This window comes from Aythya ferina (genome assembly GCF_964211825.1).
Source record: "Aythya ferina genome assembly, chromosome: 13".
Lineage (NCBI taxonomy): Eukaryota > Metazoa > Chordata > Aves > Anseriformes > Anatidae > Aythya > Aythya ferina.
The window spans coordinates 16745984-16759377 of NC_140311.1; the positions used below are offsets into that span (position 1 = coordinate 16745984).

At 53.9% G+C, this 13394-nt stretch overlaps 1 protein-coding gene across 1 annotated transcript in view; it reads right to left on the reverse strand.

Moving 5' to 3' along the window:
- The window catches only part of NEXMIF (neurite extension and migration factor), a 133803-nt gene extending 124809 nt beyond the window's left edge, over window positions 1-8994 (reverse strand). The window contains 1 exon segment of the mRNA XM_084534094.1: window positions 8902-8994. The gene's annotated coding sequence lies outside the window, so the exon portion shown is untranslated.
- Between the last annotated feature and the right edge of the window lie 4400 nt (window positions 8995-13394).

The following is a 13394-nucleotide window of genomic DNA, read 5'->3' on the forward strand; positions in this document are numbered from 1 at the left end:
CTGCCCCAAAAGGCTTCGGCTGATGCTGCATTGGAGCCGTGTGTCCCTAAGGGGATGCCAGTGGCCACCGCCCCATCTCAGTAACAGAGGGAAGGGCAGCATCTCTTTTCCCTAAATTTCCTCTCACCACCCCGGTCCCACCCCTCCTGCCAGCCCGTTTGCTTCTCAGCTTTCTCTAGAGACACAGCCAACGTTGGACGAGCTGAAGGATCCTCCCCAGCCAGAGCAGCCCCGTTAGCTAGGTGCTAGGAGCATCCTCACGGGTCCGTCCCAAGGCACGAGGGACCGCAAGCACTGCTCAGCAAGGACGGCAGCAACCGTGGCACTGCCACAGGGCCTTCTGCCTCCTGCTCTTATTTTGTGTAGTAATCAAAATTTGAGGCTCAGATCTGGAACAAAATAGAAGGTTTTATAAAAAAAAACGTCTGTATACGAGAAGAGCCAAGGGACACCACACACGAAGAACACTAAAAATATGAGGAGCCAACCTAGCAAGAGAGGAAATGTTTTTTCTAGAACTAGAGACGTGTTTTTAAAGCAGTGGTTGTTATGATCAGCACCAAGAGACTCGGACTCCTTCAACACACGCCACGTACTTCAACTAATTTTCACAACACCTGGGCTCGGGCTTGCTTGGCTCAGACCACTACACGACACCTGCCTTGCGTTTTCAGTGCACGCCTACCTGCATTGGCTGCTTCAGAGCGTGGCTTCGGATCCATCCTCTGTCCCTCCTGTTAGCTAAACGCTCAGCCTGCGTGGTCATCCTGCCCTCGGAAGGATCACACATTTCCCAGTGTAAATGGGCTCCTCTGCTGCACACCCGGCTGAGCAGTAAGCGCTGCTAATGACGCTCGTCATGGGCTGTTTGCTCCCTGTCCTCGCTGCAGGAGAGGAGCACGTGCGCCGGTCGGGATGGTTTTTAATAAATGCGTGTTTGCTCTCGGGGTGGCACAACAAGACCACAACCAACGCGCGACCGATCCAAATGCAAACAGTGCACGCTGCTACGTGCTCACACCGGGTGCCCGGGGTAAAGAAATGGTCCTGGCACCCAAACCACAGCCAGTCTGGGACCCGTTCACATGGCCTGGGGCACCGCACCGCTGTCACACACACACTGCCCTCCGTGAGATGGGGCACAGCACCGCCCAAGGACTGCTGCAGCGGGGCTCAGCACCAGCACGAGGCTGGCCATGAAACTCAGGCCATTCATCTACCACGCAGTGACTTTTTTTGGATCGAGTTCTCCCCGAATGCAAACCTCCTTAAGTCGCCAAAGGCCACGCAATTACAACTTAAGGCCTCTTGGCTTTGTTTAGCCAACGTAATTTGAATTCCAGGAATCCTTTGCTTGCAGGGACGCCGCATATACGTCCGGAAAACAAACCCAATATAACATGAATGTAGGACACGGGTTTGTGATGAGCGTTGCTTGTCCCTGTCAACCGGCTGCGCTGATGAATAACACTTACGATGGATCAGATCGCCCACCTACTATGACCGCAACCTTCCCGTCTCCAACAGCCACGTGCTCCTCCAATTAATTGCTCAGAACTAATTGTCAGATGTAATTTTCAGCCAGCAATTTTTTCTTGCCTTCCTCCTCCTTAATACATTCCTTTCACACGCGTTCCCTGCAGCACCTGACTCGCTCAGCAATCTTCCTCCTTCCTCACGCTCATGCATTATGTCCTAGACCTAATCTCTCCTTGCAGCTTCTGAGCAGAGCTCTTCCAGGCAGCTGACATTTAAATAACTTCTGTATTGACTTTCCTCTGCTGTACCTCGAGCCCTCCTTGTTTTCCTTGTGTTCATATTCCAATTCAGCTCCGCACAGCTATTGCGGAGGATATTGGAACGCAGCTTGACTGATAATCAATAAATACCTTTACCCTGCAGTTCCTCGGATGCAAGGCACAGGAGGAGATTCCCCTCTCCTCGCATGCACACTGGCTATTTTGGATGAACAAGGGCGGAAGAAGGTTCTTCCCAAACCTGGTTGCAGACACCGCTAAGCCCGGGAAGTTTCCTTTAACTCGCATTAAACTGATACAACTTTTAATTAAAAAAGTAATTTTGAAAAATTGCTTGTGCGGTGCATAAGGTGATGTTCAGACAGCATCACTGATCCCCAGAGTTCTGCAGCCTTGAGTTTAATAAACTGAATTTTCAAAAGTAAACACAGCTTGCATCAAGCACAAGCCCTCCTATTCCAGGCCAGCCTTCCCCGTGCACCCCTCCGCAGCGGGCAGGGGCGGCTTGCACCACGGGGCTTCAACCCCAGGGGTGCTGCCAGGGTGCTCAGCCCTCACCCCTGCCCACTGCCTCCATCCCACGGGGATGGCAAGAAGCAGGAATTCACACCCGAGAGCACGTAACCCTGCCACCCCGCTGGGTTAGCACGCTCCAGCCTTCGATGGCTGTTGCTTGGCATTTATTTTGCCTCGTGCTTTATTTCCCGCAGCAGGTGATCTCGCAGAGACTCATCTCTGACACATCAGGAGCTGGGACGTCGATGCTGACATCCCATCGTCCTGTACACGAGGCCCTGCAGCCCCTCTGCCACCGGTAAGCGCCTCCACGCAACCAGGACAGGCGAGGCTCAGAAAGCAAACGCGTCGAGAAAGCAGGCACGCACTGCGCTGCTCCGAACCAGCAGGCATTTGGTTGTTAAGTCAATGTTATTAAATATAAATACAGCGTTTACCACTTTCATCTTCGCTTCCTTGTGTTGCTGCTACTGCAAAGCTTCCAAGGTCATCAGAAATGCCAAAGGGATGGTGGCGTTACCTCCTCTTGCCTGTTCCACCAGGACGTTGTAGGGCCGCACGTGACTTCTTCCTGCCAGCAAAACCCCGTATAGCTCCTCACGAATTTCTTCAGCCAAAGAAAGCAGCTTCAAAGGTTTTGTTGTCCAGCGCAATAAGACGAATGCTTTAACGCTCAGCAACGCCCAGTGACGCATTTCATTCCCGTGTCCATCAGCTCTAAGCACGACTCGTGCTTACCCGGTGAGACCGAGCTTCGCCAACGCCTTGTTTCATGAAGCGGACATTCAGATTTGGCCTCGGCTCCACAAGGCACTTAAGCATCTGCCCAAACACGATGTGTGCAAATACTTCAGTGAGGTCTGATTTTAGGCTATCTGGCAGCACACACAACAAACTCCAGAAGATACAACGCTCCTTCTTTATCTGAAGAGCTCTACTCCGCAGATCAGCCTTTCAGAGCTGTGCTAGTTTCAGCTGTAACAAGCTCTTCACACTTTTTGTAACTAATGGGCTCCACATATTCATCTCCAAAGAGATAAATTCCCTTCCTCCCTTTCCCTTTTAAATAAGCCAGGCAACATTACAAAAAATAACATCTGTGCCACAGTTATGCAAGAAGCAGCATGATCACCATTAAGCTGCGCACTACAAAAATAGCTGATTTTTTATTTTTTATTTTTAATGAACAAAGGTTCACCTTTAAGCCTTGGGATCGGGGAGGCTTTCAGTGCCACCTCTGCTCCTTGCTTACGCTAAACTACCTGCTCTGCTGCCCCTCCTTGCTGATGGGGAGCTGGAACGGACCGATTCTGGCTGGAAAGGGCTGAAACACGCAGTAAGAAGAGGAAGAATCCCCAAAGTGTTGTTAGCACGTGTGTACGTTTTATTGCAGTATGCAAACAGCATTATACATTTCCTTGCAACGCTTAGCAAGCCTTCTCTTTTCATAAATATAGGTCAGCAGAGCTAAACTCTGTTTTTGCCTCAACTCCCACTTTAAATGCATAAAGAATTGGATTTTTAGGGAGCCGACTGAAAGAAATGGTCTATTTCATGCTATTATGTACCCAGCCAAGGATCCCAAAGGGTTTGTTTGGGCTTTAAAAACAAAACAAAAAACCCTTGGCATTTGTCAGACTAAAACCATTTTTCTTTGGTCTTTGCACAACCGTCCTTCCCAGATCTGAATAAATAACAGCAAACAAATTCCCCCGAATTGATCACGCTCTGCAGCCAAACCACCGCAGGGCGTTGCTCTGCCCATAGACACCTTGGGGCACCCCGAAAGGCACTGACTGGAGCATGTCCAGTGGCCACCTCGCCTCCCGAGGGGCAAACCCAGCCCCAGACCTGATGGCCACCAAGCACCGGGTCCTGGACCCACACGGCTGGTGCTCTACACGTGCACAAACCCCAAACCAAAGGTAAAGCCAAGCCGCCAGCTCGCGCTGCCTGACGGAGCGATGAATTTTGAGCCAACCAGCTCAAGGCCAGCAGGAAATTCACCCTTTCAAACCAGGGACCTCTCGTGCAGAAAGGCTGGTGTTTCAGCAGCTAGGACGAGGAAAGGCTCAGAGAGAAAGCAGGGAAGGAATTAGTTCAAATTAAAGAAAGGAGCAGGCACAGTAAACAAAACCGCTTGTGCTGCAGTACCGAGTCCCCATCAGCCGACGAGCTGCCCAGACAAATACGACAATTAAGGCAGCGAAGGTTACTGGGTTAGGACAAATTGTGCTTTCCGCAGGAGGTTTCAGCTGATGGTTTCTCTGCATTTGCCGTGCCCGACTGGGTTACCCACGGGTTACCCACGGAGCTGCCCTGCTCCAGCCGAACTTGCAGCCCCCGAGCCCAGCCATGGTCCTAAACGTTCCCCGATCCCCGCACGAGCTGCTGGATCTCCAAGCCATCACACCCACCCACGAGGGGCCCGGGACGAGCCGCCGCACGGACAGGTGATGTTGATGCCGTGGATATCCTCGGACAGACACAAACAAACCACAGGAAATTACCGCGAGTCGCTCCCTACAGAAGCAGCGGGGTCACGAAGATCGGGGTTTGCTTGTTTGCTTTAATATGAACTGAGAAATTGTGGTCAGCAGCAGGCCTTTCCCCTTCCCATCTTCCCGAAAATTCCACCCACCCCTCTACGTTAAAGCCACCTCCCGAGCCAACCTGCTCACCCAATGTCTGAAAATTGTGTTTGTTCTTCAGAAAAGCATTCATAGCTAGAACAGCCCCTCTCCACACCGGCCTCATTCCCAGAACCGAGAAGACCCCAAATTATTCCTCACCCTCCGGGGGAACACGGGGGACGCCCGGTCCGCAGGGCGCAGTCAGAGCCTGGGGCTGCAGCCAAGGAGTGGGAAATTGGGGCCGGCGCAATGGATGAGAGAGAACCTTTTTTTTTATATATATATAAAACTTATAGTTTCAGCTAAAATACTAAAAATTAAAGAAGAGCTTCAGTGGCACTTCTGAAGAATTAAAAAAAAAAAAAAAAAAAAAAGGCTTTGGAAGCTTTAGATTTGAAGCTTCACAAGCTTCTTATGAAAAATGCAAGCTTTGAAAAACTTCTGAAGATTTAATGTTCTTACTTTGGGCTCTCCTACTGCCAACGAACTATGGATGCTGTAACTAATAAAAAATAATTAATGTCAATAAACAGGCTTTTCAGAAGGCCTCAGCTTCTCTTCCCCATCAAAGACTCGAGCCATTCATCGGGACATTATGCTGGAGACAAAATCCACGGGGCCCCCCTCTTCTCTGTGCCCGGTTCTTCTGCCCTAACACTCGCCATCAAAACCCCTCCTGGATACTTCTTAGAGCAAGGAAATGAATCAAGACTTGTTTTTCTCAGCACCCAGCTCCAGAGGCAGCCCCCACACCCCTAGAAAGGGTAAGGGTGTTTCGGAGAGGCGTTAGAAATGGCTCAGTGCACGAAGCGAGCAGGAGCAGTGCCGGGCCTCGTGGTCGGGCGCACCACGGTCACACCAAAGGGCAAGAGCAGGAAAGCTGGGAAAGAAGATCAACCCGAAACCTCTAGTGACACATCCACCCATGCTCTGCAGGCACTGCACAAACAAAATTTATTAAAAAGAGAGAGAGAGAGAAATACAGGATCGGTGAAAGGAAGCAATTAGGCAGCAGAATTTTCTATCACGGGAGGCTACCGAGACGAGAGCTTGGATAAATTAGGCATTTTGTAATAAAAAAGAGTTCCCAGAGCTTTGTTAAAACCACACAGGGCTGCGGGGCACCAAGCACCTCCCGCACCCAGCAGGGTGGGAAGGAAACCGAGCCCCGGCCCCACGCTCACCCTGCCTGAGAGGGACGCCAGAACGCCTCCTGTACACAAGAAATTCTCCAGATTTAAAGTTTGAACATGAGCTAACAAACGCCAGGGATGAAAGAAATCCCGGCATGAAAGATCTCCATGACACCTGCTTTGAATAAAAAGGCACCGCTGCAAAAAAAATATCAGAGACCTGCTGGTCTGGAGCCTTTGCTCCGTGCCGCTCCCCAGACGTCGATTTGGGAGCGATGCGCACAAAAGCGGCGTTACGCAGCTGCCACGCCATTCCCTGCACACAAAACCCACCCGGCGCCGCTGCCCGAAGCACTGCTGAACCAAAGCCACCTCCTCCGTGAGGGGACGGGGTCAGGGATTCAGGGATAAGGCACGCGGCCGTGGCCATCGCCGCCTTGCGCGGCTCCTTCCAGCGCCTTCGCTGCAGCTCGGCTTTACCGGGCGCCCCAAAAACCCAGAGCTGTGAAACCAACAATGCCAACACTCAGGCACAACAGCAGGGTGGTTTATCCCAAATTCGTGCATCCTTCAGACTAAATCCTGCTCAACACATGGATGCTTAAGCCAAGCAACTGCCTCTGCTGCTCCCAACCTCGCCGCTCAGCTCCCAGCACCGGGACACAACCCCTACAGGATGTCCACGCCACGAGGACACGCAGGAGCCTTCACCAAAGGCACTTGGTTTTACACCACACATCCTGTCAGCTCGCTGACCACCTGCCCGGATGCCCAGGTAGCGATGATGAAGCCAACACAAACCGCGCTAGCAGGACACAAAGACTCAGCACCCAAAAAAAGGCACAGCCCTCACCCAGGTGAGGAGGCAGGGCCTGGCATATCGCAGGTGGATCGCATTGAAATTATTTCGCTCCCAACTCTCCAAATACCTTTCTGTGAATGCCCTCACAGAGCAAAAAGTGCTGTTTTTGAGAGGCAACAGCAATTCTGCTGCATTTGATGCTCGCTCCACCTGCCTCGCCAGGCCAAGCACAAAGCCGGCGACCACGGTGTCCACGCAGGACTCAGGCGAAGCCGGGAACTCTCCTCCCCGAGGAAAGGAGTATTTCCCAGCGTTGCCTGTGACAGGGCATAAACTTTAAGGGGCCCATTCGCTGGGGAAATCAGCAGGGCTGGAATGGAGCTGCTATTGCTCTGGCCACGATGGGCAAGGTGGGTTATATCTGCTGCCCTGCCCGCCGGTGATTGCGTCCTACACCTGGGCTGCCAGCCCGAGCCGCGCTCCTTTGTCTGGCCATACTTCCTCCCCAGGCCTCCCCCCGGCTTTGCAAACTCGTCCAAGTCTTCCCAACACAGAAAGGGAGAAGCTAACGCCAAAAACACCCACCAGGCATCAACCCCACCGAAACACCGCCCTACGCAGCCGCGCTCGCCGACAGCCACCCGGCCACGATTCTCTCCCCATTTTTTTTTTTTATCCCCCACCCCGATCCAAAGGACTTCTCACTGACCATCGGCGAGGGGAGACGGGGCTCTGCTCCACGAGACAGCAAGCAAAAAAAAAGAAAAAAAAAAAAAAAAAAAAAGACGAAAACGCCCCAAGGCCCCCCCGCGCCCCCTGAAGCAGAACGAGGGGCAGGGGAGGGCCGGCGGCTCCCCTTCGCTGCCGCCTTTCATTGCTGCTGAGCCCTCGGACTGGCTCCCTTTATTCGCAGCCGGATACGCGCTTTCAAAGATACTGTACTACTGTGTAGGCCGACCGGGGGACTCTCTTTTCTTCCCTTAGTTAGAGCTTTGGGGAAAATCATTATCCGCGAAGGCAGAGAGCCGAATCAATGCAGCTTTGTACGGGCCGGGGACCCGCAGGCGCTGCCCAAGGCCCCGCTCCGCCCTGCGCCCACCCTCCCCACGGGCTTCACGCGCTCCGACAGCGACAGCCGAGACCCCACGGCCAGGCTTCAGCCCCTTGGAAGGAAAAAAAACGCATGTATATAGACGCAAAATAATAACAATGAGAGTAAAACGATAATAACGGGAGTAATAAGCAGCGTGGCGTGGAGCGCTGGTGCAGAGCGAGGTTTATTCGCCCAGCAGGTTGATTTATGGAGCGGACTCGAGGCGCATCCAGCCCTGCTCCTTACATAATTGCCGCCGCTTCCACAGCTCCGCTCCTTTTGTCAAACATTAAATTTGCCACAAGTGCTTCGCCCGCAATCGCCGCCGCCGCAGCCCCGTACCTGGCCGGCACCCGGCGCGGGGTGCCAGGAGCCAGCCGGGGGCCGCCTTTGTGGTTTTTTTTTTGGGGAGGACGGGGGAGGTGGTGATGGGTTTGGGGTTTATTTATTTTTATTATTTTTTTTTTAATTTTTTTTTTTTTGGCTGTGTAATTTCTGTGGCGCTCCGCGAGCTGGCGGCCTGCGGGGCTGGGGATGGGAAGGGAAGGGATGGGGAATGGGAAGGAGGGAAGGGAAGGGATGGGGAGGGAAAAGGAAGGGATGGGGAAGGAAGGGAAGGGAAAAGGAAGGGATGGGGAGGGAAAAGAGGGGATAGGGAAGGGAAGGGAAGGGAAGGGAAGGGAAGGGAAGGGAAGGGAAGGGAAGGGAAGGGAAGGGAAGGGAAGGGGCCGGCCGGGCAGATGGCTCGCTCTGCAGACAATGAGGCGGGCTCCATCCTGCCCCCCGCTGCCCCCTTCCCCTTCCCCCCGGCGCCGGGGGCCGCTCCCCGGCCCTCCCCATCCCCGCAGGCCCCGCGCAGTGCGGGCAGGCCGCGGCCCCCTCCTTCCTCCCCTCCCCTCCTCCTCCTCCTCCTCCTCCTCCTCCCCGGGGGTCTCTCCCCCCCCCACCCACCCCACCCCGCACTCACCTCAGCGCCGGGCCCGCGAGGGAGGAGGAGGCGGCGGCGGCTCCTCAGGGCCCGGCGGCGGCCGCGTCCCCCCCCGCCGCCCCTCTCAGCGCCGCTCCATGCGCGCAGGTGGAGGCGCCCGCCCCTTCCCTCCCCCTCCCTCCCCACCCTTCCCCTCCCCGCTCGGCCGCCGCCATTGTTCCCCCGGCCGCGGGGCCGCGCCTGGCGGAGGGCTCGGGAGCGCGCGTGGGGAAGGGAAGGGACGGGAAGGGAAGGGAAGGGCAAGGAGGGGACGGGCCGGGCCGGGGCGGCCTCACCTGGTGCTGCCCGTGCCGCCTCCTCCTCCTCTTCCTCCTCCTCCTCCTCCTCCCGGCCCCGCTGCAGCCGCCGGGGCCCCGCCGGGGAGGGGCAGCATCGCCGCCCGCCGCCGCTCCGCACCGCGGCGGGGCCGCTGTGGAGAGGGAGAGGAGGGAGGAGAGGGAGGGAGAGGGAGAGGGAGGAGAGGGAGAGGGAGGGACCGGCGGAGAGGGGAAGGCGGCGGCGCCCCCTCAGTGAGGGGGGAGAAAGTTTGGGGGTGGTGGTGAAGCCCCGGCCCCCCCCGGCTCTGTCAGGGGAAGGTGGAGGTGGGGGAGCCCTAAGGGGAGAAATAGGGGAGGGGAGAGGGGTGCGAGGCCGCCGGGTGGGCTGGGGGTGGGAGCGGGGAGCTGTGGGGTACACAAAATGCAGCTTTGATTCACCTGGGAACCAGGCCAGAAAGTTGCTTTAGGGTTCGGTCACGGCATCACCTGGACGTGATCCTGTGGGACGTGCTCCAGCTGCTCCTGCTCTGGTCCCCTCCAACTTCGGCCGCTCTGCGAGTCCCCAGGTTAAAGCACCCAGCGCTGGAGTCCTCGCCCCCAGGAGATGGGGCGCACACAGCAAGGAGCAGCAGCGCTCAGCACCTCCACCCCAACACAGCCCCAAGCAATGAACCCCTCTTGTCCCTCACTAGCAGCAGTGCCCGGGCTGTGCCACGCTCTATGTACAAACACGGCTGGTTCCTGCTGCCCCTACTCAAAGCACCGTGCCCTGCTGTAGAGGAGGTGAGCGATGGGGCTGGGGCCAGGGAGCGAGCCCTAAGCCCAGCAGCAGCACCCCGTCCTGCTCACAGCCACGGCTCTCCCCTCCCAGCAGCAGCCCGGGGCTGTGGAAGGTGCAGAGGTCGGCCCCTGCAGCTCTGCGCATCTCTGCTCTCTCCTGTAATACCATACTTAATTTCACCCCGTGTTATTTTCTTGACAGAAAGATTGAAGTGATGTAAGTGAGTAATTAGGGTCAGGTGAGACAGTGACGGTGCATCTGGCAGCACTCAGTAAAATAAACACGCTTCGGACGGTGTTCATTACCTGCTGGGCACGTTTCAAAATACCTCGAGCTTGGGGCAGGCTTTGCCCTCAGCCACACCTGGAGCCCTTACCTCCAGAAATGCCCCCAAAGGCACCTGCAGTGCCAGGGTGAGGGTGGCTGGAAGCACTGGGGCACTGCCATGCACCCGCCAGACCTCCCCAGCTCCTCCTGAGGGCTTTGGGAAGGAGAGCTCAGCGGTGCTGTGCGTGGGGACTGGCCGCTACAGCCCTCAGCAGTACCTAACCACCTGCATAGGGTTGGAGGCAAGGGTGGGGAGAGCCCTTGTGGAGATGGAAGGATGTTCAATTAAACAAGCATTGCACCTGGATCCAGTTTAGAAGACAACAACAACAGGTAGTTAAGTGCCTTCCTTCCTCGAGAACACAAACGTAAGGCTTGCTTAAAGGTTATCCTTGTAGCTGTGGCACAGCATAACGTCTTTAGTTTGCTGCACGCTACTCATTTAGGGTGCTTCGTTTACAGAACTACCACAACATCCGTCCATCAGCAGCACAGAATTCTGCACAGCATCTTGGGCAATCCTAAAAATTAACAGTCTGTGCACTGTGATCGTTTTATGTACTGCCACAAACACCTGCAAAGTGCGCTGGCTTGACGGAAGCACAGCTACCCACCTCGGCCGGTGGATATTAAATTTCCAGGCTGTCAAATAAGAGACTTGCAGGTCTAAGAACAAGGTGCCAAGAAAACTCCTCTTGGCAGGAAGAGATCAACACAACCCTGAGCGAGGAGAGATTGCAATGCCATCCGCCGCCTCGCTCTGCCCTGCCGCACACCCTCATTGCTCTCCTGACCTCCCCAATACAGTGCAGCCACAACGTGCATCGCAATCATTCACTACAACCTGTAAGACGGAGCAGATCAGACATTTACATCTGTCCCATCCTCCCAGCTGTCTTCAGACAAAATCCTTGTGCCCAGGCACGTCTGTATGCCTTCAGCCAACGCTTGCTTGTCTGCCTCCTAGGAAGCAGGAGTTAGAGTCCACGATAGCAGAACCCCAATTGTGGTAACAGGCCGGATTCACACAAGAGAGCCACAGCTTCTCCCCCGTGTGTGACCCACACGCCTGGTGGGGATCTGGAAGGAAGGAGAGAACGTGGGAGGGTGCGAACAGAGCGGAGAAGACGTGCTGCACCAGACCTACTCGTGCTGGGCGAGACAGCCCTAACACCGCAGCGCTTCCCAAACCACGTGGAGGCCCCCTGCGCTGCACGGTGCCCACCACAGCTGACAGACCCTAATGCTGCCAGCACCACAAAGCAAGGTGTCTGAGAGGTCTGTTATCCTGAGAAAATTATCTGAAAAAGTTCTGTTTTGGGGATGGAGCCAGGGAACTGCCTGATGAGGAGACAACATCAGACCTCCATCTACAAACTGCTGCACGAAGGAATGATTTTTATGCCATTACGAGCAGAAAAGTGATTGGAACTGGAGGCACTCCATGCAGTGGGGGGCTTCGATTCAAGCAGGCGAGGGAGTCACCTTGTCTCCTACTTTCCCTGGTCCTGATGTGTGATTCAAACCTGACTGTGCTGTGGGAAACAACTCTGAGCCTGCAAACAGTGATTCACTCTTACTGAGGCTGAAGCAACTCCTGAAGAACAAAGCTGGGATTATGAACCGCCAGATACCAAATTTCTCCTTGACTGTCACACCTGGCAAGCCTTAGAGCTCTATCAAAAACCTCTGAAATGCCACCCTAAGCAGTCTCTCTCGTTATGAACTCCACCAGTTGCAGAAAGGCTCCCCCAACACTCCCCAGTCTTTTTGCACACCCCTTCCAGTGCGCTGTCTAAGAGGAGCTGGAGAAATGTGTTGCTATTTACTCCGTACCTTCTCTTCGTCCTGACTGGCAACGTTTCAGAAACACCAAGAGAAAAAAGAAACTCAAGGCTGTTGTTGACCTCTCTGGGCAAGGCAAATTTCTGCTGTGCTTGGCAGAACTGTGGAAAGAAAGTGAGGAGGGTCCCAAATCAGTTGTCCAGTCTTCTCCATTCCTTGCTATGTTCCTTGTTCCATGAGTTAAACCTCTCCACCCCTAGAAAGCAACCCTTCATTGCAACTCCCATCACAAGGCTAAAAAACACATCCATATTCAAGTCAGAAAATTCCAGCAGATAAATATCCCATGGTGGAAAACATTAAAACTGCTTCTAATAGGCCCAAATTAGTCCACACCCATTTCTCCCCATCCCCCCACCCCCCTCCCAACATCCCTCCTGACACTTCAACTTTAAATTTGAAATCTTTGTTCAAATTGTACATTTATCTTACCAGGCTTCCGTGGCCAAACACCTGATTATTGGTGGCTTCTGAACAGGAGGAAATAAAAGCATACATTTGTGCCTTGGCCAAGATGAATACTCTGCAGACAGAAGGCTCTGTGTTCTTTCATTTCCTTGGCAGGACTAACAACCTTGGCCATTTTAGGGGAGGCTACTGTATTAGCAGGAAAAAAAAAAAATCACACAAAAAAACAACCCAGCAACAACAAAAAAGGTTTAAGAATGGTCTGGTGTATTTGCAGTAAGCCAGAACACACTGGCTAGACCAAAAAAAAAAAAAAAAAAAAAAGCTAGAAAAAAAGCACACTGGTTACAAAAAATCTGGAGAAGGCAAAAAGATCAGGACACATACAAGGGGAAAAAAAAAAAAAAAAAAAAAAAAAAAAAAAAAAAAAAACGAGATGAAGGAAAGAGCGAATAACTCTCAATGCTCAATAACACTGAACAACAGTTTGAGACCACACAACCAACTGCAGCAGCAGAGCTGTTGATCGATTTGCCTCTTGGATAGCCCCCAAGCTGAAAGCCCCAATTCCACATCACCACCAGGAGCCAGTCCCTTCTGCACTCCTACATCCTTCAGCCACTGATGAACGAATGGACGGACACGAGAGATAGTGGATAGAGGTTGGCTCCTCTGGCTTAAAGCTCCTGGATTTCTGCACAGAATTTCTGCTTGTGCACCAAGCCCTGTGCTCACTGAACTTACTGCTCAGGCATCAATCCTTGTGCCAGCACGTCTGGAAAGAAGCAGACTTGCTGGGGATTCACAATGGGTTTGATCCACTCAGAGGCAGTAAATCTAGCGAACCAGATGAT